The following is a 6650-nucleotide window of genomic DNA, read 5'->3' on the forward strand; positions in this document are numbered from 1 at the left end:
AGGCTGCTCGAAATGCGGCCCTCAAATGCGTCCTTCATTTCCCTGAATTTTAAGGACGTGGCGGTGTAGACTTCGTGGCCCAACATATCCCAGAATGCATAGCGCGGCGGTGGGTGTGGATAATTTTGCCAAAAAAACGGCAGATGAGGGGGCCGAAGAGTAAACTTTAAGTAAGTCCTGAATATTATGTCACTTATTTATGTGCAAATGTTTAATAACGAAGAACATTAAAACATTACTGTTGGCCACATGTCGGCAAAGTCATGTGACATCAGTGAAGTTTGTACTAACTTGGTTTTAAAGCCGTTACTTTAAAATATACGCCGTTCAATAGCTGAGCTTAATCAGAGAATGATCAAAGCTCATGTAGAAACAAACAGAACAAAAGATTTTCTCCTTCATTTCTGTCAAACAAAGCTGTATGAAACGTTTCCAGCTGTTAGTATCATGGTTGCTAGGCAACCTGGGCAGCGCGACAGAGGCTAGACCGTCCCATTTCACAAGCCTCGCACTTCCGGCCTTAGCGGTCTTTGAGTACGCGGCCCTTGAGGATCGTTGAGGCTGCAGACCCTGGATTGGGACACAGCCTTCAGGACACGTTGAGGAGGTCGTTTAAATCAGCTGTTGGATCAGGGACACGTCTAAAACCTGCAGGACACGGCCCCCCAGGCCTGGAGTTGGACCCCTGCTGTGGGGTCTTCACCCTATGAAGTGCTGTAAGTCAGCTGTTACAGTGAGCTGTTGTACACACACTGAAGTGAGTAAACCGCTCGTTCTGTTTTATGTTATTGATCCTGTTTCTCTTTCTTCTACCTCATTATTCTCGTTGCTCAGACCGTTGCTGGTTAACTCCTCCCTCAGTTTTCCTCCGATTTTCACCATTCAAACTTTGAACTGTTCTGCTCCTTCTGCTAATGTCAGCTATATCTTTTGGTGCTCATAACTTTTATACTTTTTGAGATATTAAGCTTTTTATGCCATTTTTGGCCCATCTTGCTGAAGGGGACCACATCATCAGTGTGATCACCAGTTTGGCTTCCTGGGCTGAGCTGAGCAGCTGAGCTGTTGTAGCTCAGTGAGATGAGCAGCCGAGCAGGAGGGTTCGAATCCCGCTGATGGCAACATTTCCTTCAGTAAACAGTTCAACTGTTTTAACTCTTTTCAACACAATTTTCAGCATTTTCACCTCTTTTTAGCAGAATTTTCAGTTTTTCACCTCTTTTCAGCACAATTTAGTTTCTGCACATTTTTTCTCTCATCATGTCTTCGTTTGAGCTCAGAGCTGGTTTGGCTCAGTGGGATGAGCCGCCGTGAGATCCGGTGGCAAAAGGTTTGAATCCTACACGTGACAATTGCTGGACATCTTCCCTGCTTGCATGTGTTGCCAGGGCAACCGAATTTAATACATGTAGTCTGCTTCCTTAACACTGCTTAGTGTCCCCTTTCAAACACAACAGTTTCCAGCTGAGAGTGGAGCTTCTGCACAGCAGGTCGTTCTTCTTCTTCTGTGGTTTCAGATTCCACTGCAGGCATTCACACTGCATTATCGCAGGAAATGCAACTTTTTCTAGTTTTATTTCATTTTTAGGGCTTTTTTATTGACTTTCCTACTGAGTCCACCTCCCTTCAGTCATCTCTACCTCTCTGTGTTTCGTCTTCTATTCTATCAGCACATCTACATTACTGTTGGAGGTGTTCTCACCTTTTCTTACTGTAACACGGCATTTTCTAAACTCTTGTTAGAATAACATCAGCATGTTTCTCATGTGTTTGGTGTCACCACCCTTTAACAGGCTGTGCTTCTTGTTCAACCTTCAGATGGTTGGAAGAGTCAGACTGTGACATTAGCAGAGCCTCAACCCCAGTGTGAAGCTGTGCTGGGTAAACTGGTCAGAGCCATTATAGGCCTGGGATTGTTGGCCAAACTTCAATGATCAAATATACATTCAGCAGCCGGCCAGATGGGCATTGTTCCTACAGTTACCTGTATCCTAAGGACAAAAGCAAACACGTTAAAGTGTGAGAGTGTGAGCTACCGTCGTGTTTGGACTCTGCAGCTCTTACACAGACAGAGCAGCTGAGTGTGTTTGGACATGCAAACCCACAGTGTGTGCTCTTAGAGGGTCTTGTGTGTGATTATAGTGAGAAAGTGAGTCAGCCTACTGATACCAGCACATCGATTTAAAGAACACGTCTGTGTCCTGAGTGTGCAGAACCCAGCAGGACAGCTGACCCCGACACGCTGTGGTGGATCCAGAGTGTGCAGCACGGCGTGGACGAGGGGAACTCTGTGCCGGGGCAATAATGAGGACTGAAGGTGGTCAGCCTGAGGTCAGATCAAAGCCTGAGCTGAGAGGACGACGATGGAGAGGCGTTTGAGTCTCTCTGATCTTATCAGCCTTTCCTGTGCTGTGTGAAGCTGCAGAGACAACTCTTAGATCGAACTTCAGCGGCGGTGTCGACAGCTCACATCAGCTCTGAAATGACTGCTACAAGCTTCCTGTGAGAGCTGTGTGTGCTGATAGCAGTGCAGAGACTGTGACATCCACACAGGCTGGTGTGAACACTATAATCAGTACAATCAGCTGCACACTCCTGCATCCTCCTCTCCTCTATCTTTGCCTGACAGCAGTGGAGCAGGCTCATCTTACTCTTCATGATGTTTGATCTGACAAAGGTGGGTCAGGTGGCCTCCTTCATCTATGTGACCTGGGAGGTACACTGGCTGTGGCTACAGGAGGAAACTCTGGTTCTTGTCCTTAAATGTGAAGCGTTCATAAAGACAAAGTTTGCTGCTGTTAAGGCTCATTAATGTTAATCCTCAAACCTGATTATGTGCTTATGTTGACCATGGGACAGCCTGTGATGCCCTCTAGTGGGAGAAAGGAACTACAAGCAGATTAACTCCGACTCTTTTGAATGTATCAGAGGACTTTACATCATTTATTAGCACACAAACACGGGCTAGCTGCATCAGGCTCTCATTACAAGTCCATGCATCCATACAGCTAAACACACAGATCACAGCTGCTGTCCAGGGCAGGAATATGACAGGCTCACAACAGGAAGACGTGCTGATGTATGTAGGTCACAGAAACTTAAAGATCACACTAGAGAAGAACACAGCTGTCCAATCACTGCTGCTCTTTAGCGTCCACGTGAACCTGCTGCACGTCCTCAGTGCTGTAACCTCAATACAGAAGCTTTATATAGGAACACTGATCAGCATCCACCACAGCTACGTCATATGAGACACAATGATCGATCAGGATCATTGATACACTGTTAGCTGCTGAGGCTCTGTTAACACTGTCAGCGCTGCTGATGACGCCTCACAGCTGGAACAGGGTCACGACGCTCTATAGGACACAGCTAAGTTTCTCCTGAGTGGACGAACATGACAAAGTGCTGTGTGACAGCTGCTGTGTTGGGAGCACCACGCAAACTCCTCTGAATCGGCTTCCCGACGTGCTGTGCTGCAGTCCCGGCGCGCACGGCCGTCCCTGCCTCGCCGTGCGCGCAGGCTGCGGACCCGGGGCCTAAGTTGAAGCCCTTTAAACGTCCTCGCTCGTCCTCTGCAATGACACCTCCTCTCCACATCACACAAAGGCCTCTGCAGATGCACGCCGCCGGGCTGGGACGCTCGGCTCCGCACACTAACTATCTTTATTTGCAATTTGCGCAGAGCAGCAGAAACCCCACAAAACCGCAGCATCATCCAGAAAATGCGCAGAGAGAAGCGCGGAGGGGGGGGGGGGGGGTATCTGGCGCACCGAGTGGCCGGTAAACGATGCAAATGACGTGTAAACTGCGCTCCGAGCCCCTGGGACGGGCTCAGGCTGCAGCATTTTTCACATCATCGCTTCTCGGCCGGAACCAGGACACCACCCGATGCGTCAGCGCTACGGGAGCCATGCCCATCATAGAGCCTCCATCACGGTGCAAAGTACAGACGGTCCGCTTACCTGCGATTGTCAGCCGCTCCACGCTCCGCTCCACCACCGGGCACCGTCAGCTCGGCATCAGAAAACGATCCTCCTCCTCCTCTGTGCTCTGTCTCGTTAATGCGGTGCAGGGCTCTCCTCCGGCTCGCTCCCTCTCTGTTGTGGTCTCCGCACCTCCTCCCTCCTTGTCTGCTAGCGAGCATCCGGGTGTGCAGATGTGTGCACATGGAGCTGATGGGCAGGTGGTGGAGCTGGAGGACAAAGAGGAGAATTCAAAGAGCCAAAGATCAGAGGTTTGGTTTGTGACAGAGTTCAAACAGAAAGAAGCTGTTAACACTGTGCTGCTTTATTCCACTTTAACAGACTGTAGTCAAAGAAAACATTTACATTTAGAAGCTTTTACTATCATTACATGCAGATCAGAAAACGTCAGATCAATCCCCGTACAACAGCTCTACAGCAGTGTTGTCATTTTGGCCTTCAAATCAATCTGTTGAGCTTGAAGGAGAGGTCAAAGGTCAAATACAGTAGACCTGTGAGAATCAGCAGCTCTTTAGTGGGCTGTAGCAGATGTGTGATGTGCATCAGCCTGCTCTCTGACTGTGACGCTGGCGTCGACCTTCATCTCCTGTCAGCACGTCAGCAGCTGCTAACACGCCGTGGTTTGTGTTAGCTGGTGACAGCATCCATGACTGACACTGACACTGAGAACAGGTGTGAGGCCATGACAACATTAACATGTAAGCTGAGCATCATTGTTCACATGAGAGCACAAAGGCTGTAGACCACGAAGCGCCTGCAAGTATTTGTTTTGTTTGTTGTTGTGTGTAAATCCTTGTGTGAGCATTTTGTTCAGTGTCAGAGGAAGTGAGGAGACTGGACCCTGAGGTGGACACTGATGCTCGCAGCTGCAGGAGCCCATCATCGCAGCATCTTCACGAGTACAGATCCATACAACACGTGATTGTCAGGCAGCTGTTACAACGACACTGGACCAGCTGTACAGCTGGTCTCCACATGCATTACATCATTTATTTCAGCCTGACACATGACTCAAGGTTCAGCACAAACTCTTTAGGAAGTCTGACGCGTTGTGTTGTATTTGTAGACGCTAAAAAAGGACGTGCATACACAGTTTTATGGGCTCTGCATAGAACTGCAGTGCATTCTGGGTGTTCAAGCAAAACCAAAGCAGGACCGATGCCAACAGCAAGCAAAGAGGAGAATATAGCAGTGAAGTCTGACACAGTGTGAAGCTAACGATGAGGAACGTTCAGAGAATCAGTGATGGGAACATCAGGTGCCTCGATCTACAGGAAACACTGCTCTACTCGTGACCCCGTCACCTGCAAACAAGCGCACGGTTATAAACCAGCTCCAGCTCTCATGAAGACGTGGAGCCAGTCAGGCACCACTGGTTCTGTAACACAGAGCATCTCCTCACGCTGGACTCAAAGTCAGCTTCACTTCCTGTGTCCAGTCACAGGAAGTGAAGCTGACACTAGAACAATACAAAGACTCTTTTCAGTTTATTTTACACAACATTTCATATTCTGCTGTGATCAGTTTAGTTGTTTATATTTTTACATCCCATTGCACATATTTAATAGTGTTTAACACTGTAATGTAGCAGTTTTGACATTATTACAGCAGTGTTTGTGTTTGCAGACATGCTTCACATTACTGCCACCTGCTGGCTGCAGTCAGCAAAATCCTGCTGCTCACATACAAGGTCTTAAATAATCAGGCCCCATCTTATCTTAAAGACCTTGTAGTACCATATCACCCTATTAGAGCACTTCGCTCTCGCTCTGCAGGCCTACTTGTTGTTCCTAGAGTATTTAAAAGTAGAATGGGAGGCAGAGCCTTCAGTTTTCAGGCCCCTCTTCTGTGGAACCAGCTTCCAGTTTGGATTCAGGAGACAGACACTATCTCTACTTTTAAGATTAGGCTTAAAACTTTCCTTTTTGCTAAAGCATATAGTTAGGGCTGGACCAGGTGACCCTGAATCCTCCCTTAGTTATGCTGCAATAGACGTAGGCTGTCGGGGATTCCCATGATGCACTGGGTGTTTCTTCTTCACTCACTATGTGTTAACAGACCTCTCTGTATTGAATCATATCTGTTATTAACCTCTGTCTCTCTTCCACAGCATGTCTTTATCCTGTCTTCCTTCTCTCACCCCAACCAATCACAGCAGATGGCCCCGCCCCTCCCTGAGCCTGGTTCTGCTGGAGGTTTCTTCCTGTTAAAAGGGAGTTTTTCCTTCCCACTGTCGCCAAAGTGCTGCTCATCTTATTGTGGGGTCATTACCTTACAGTATAAGGTGCAGTGAAGTGACTGTGGTGATTTGGTGCTGCATAAATACAAAGCTCACTGCTGCTTTTCAGTCAGATCTGGGGGGCAGCTGGGGGCAGCTTACACAGTGGGGTATGTGTGAGAACCTTCACCCCTGCTGAGCATCCATGCAGGCAGGGGCGGGACTTTGTTTTGATGGGCACACCATGCAGCCAATCACATGCAAAGAGAGACTGGGATCATACCATTATGTGAAAGAAGAAAGGGGGGCAGACGTTCTGAAGACGGCGAGTGTAGTGGTCCACAGAGAGACGGTAAAGTCATGTCCACTGTGGAGGACAAACACTTTCAAACTCGTCCAGCACAGCAACACAAACTGCCTCCTTTAAAAAGACTCGATGTGCAGCT

At 48.1% G+C, this 6650-nt stretch overlaps 1 protein-coding gene across 1 annotated transcript in view; it reads right to left on the minus strand.

Moving 5' to 3' along the window:
• Window positions 1-4136, minus strand: part of nfasca (neurofascin homolog (chicken) a) — a 130896-nt gene extending 126760 nt beyond the window's left edge. Inside the window, exon 1 of the mRNA XM_006805336.2 lies at window positions 3966-4136. The gene's annotated coding sequence lies outside the window, so the exon portion shown is untranslated. The remainder of the gene's footprint in view (window positions 1-3965) is intronic.
• Between the last annotated feature and the right edge of the window lie 2514 nt (window positions 4137-6650).

Source organism: Neolamprologus brichardi, chromosome 13, assembly GCF_056152115.1.
Source record: "Neolamprologus brichardi isolate AB-2024 chromosome 13, ASM5615211v1, whole genome shotgun sequence".
NCBI lineage: Eukaryota > Metazoa > Chordata > Actinopteri > Cichliformes > Cichlidae > Neolamprologus > Neolamprologus brichardi.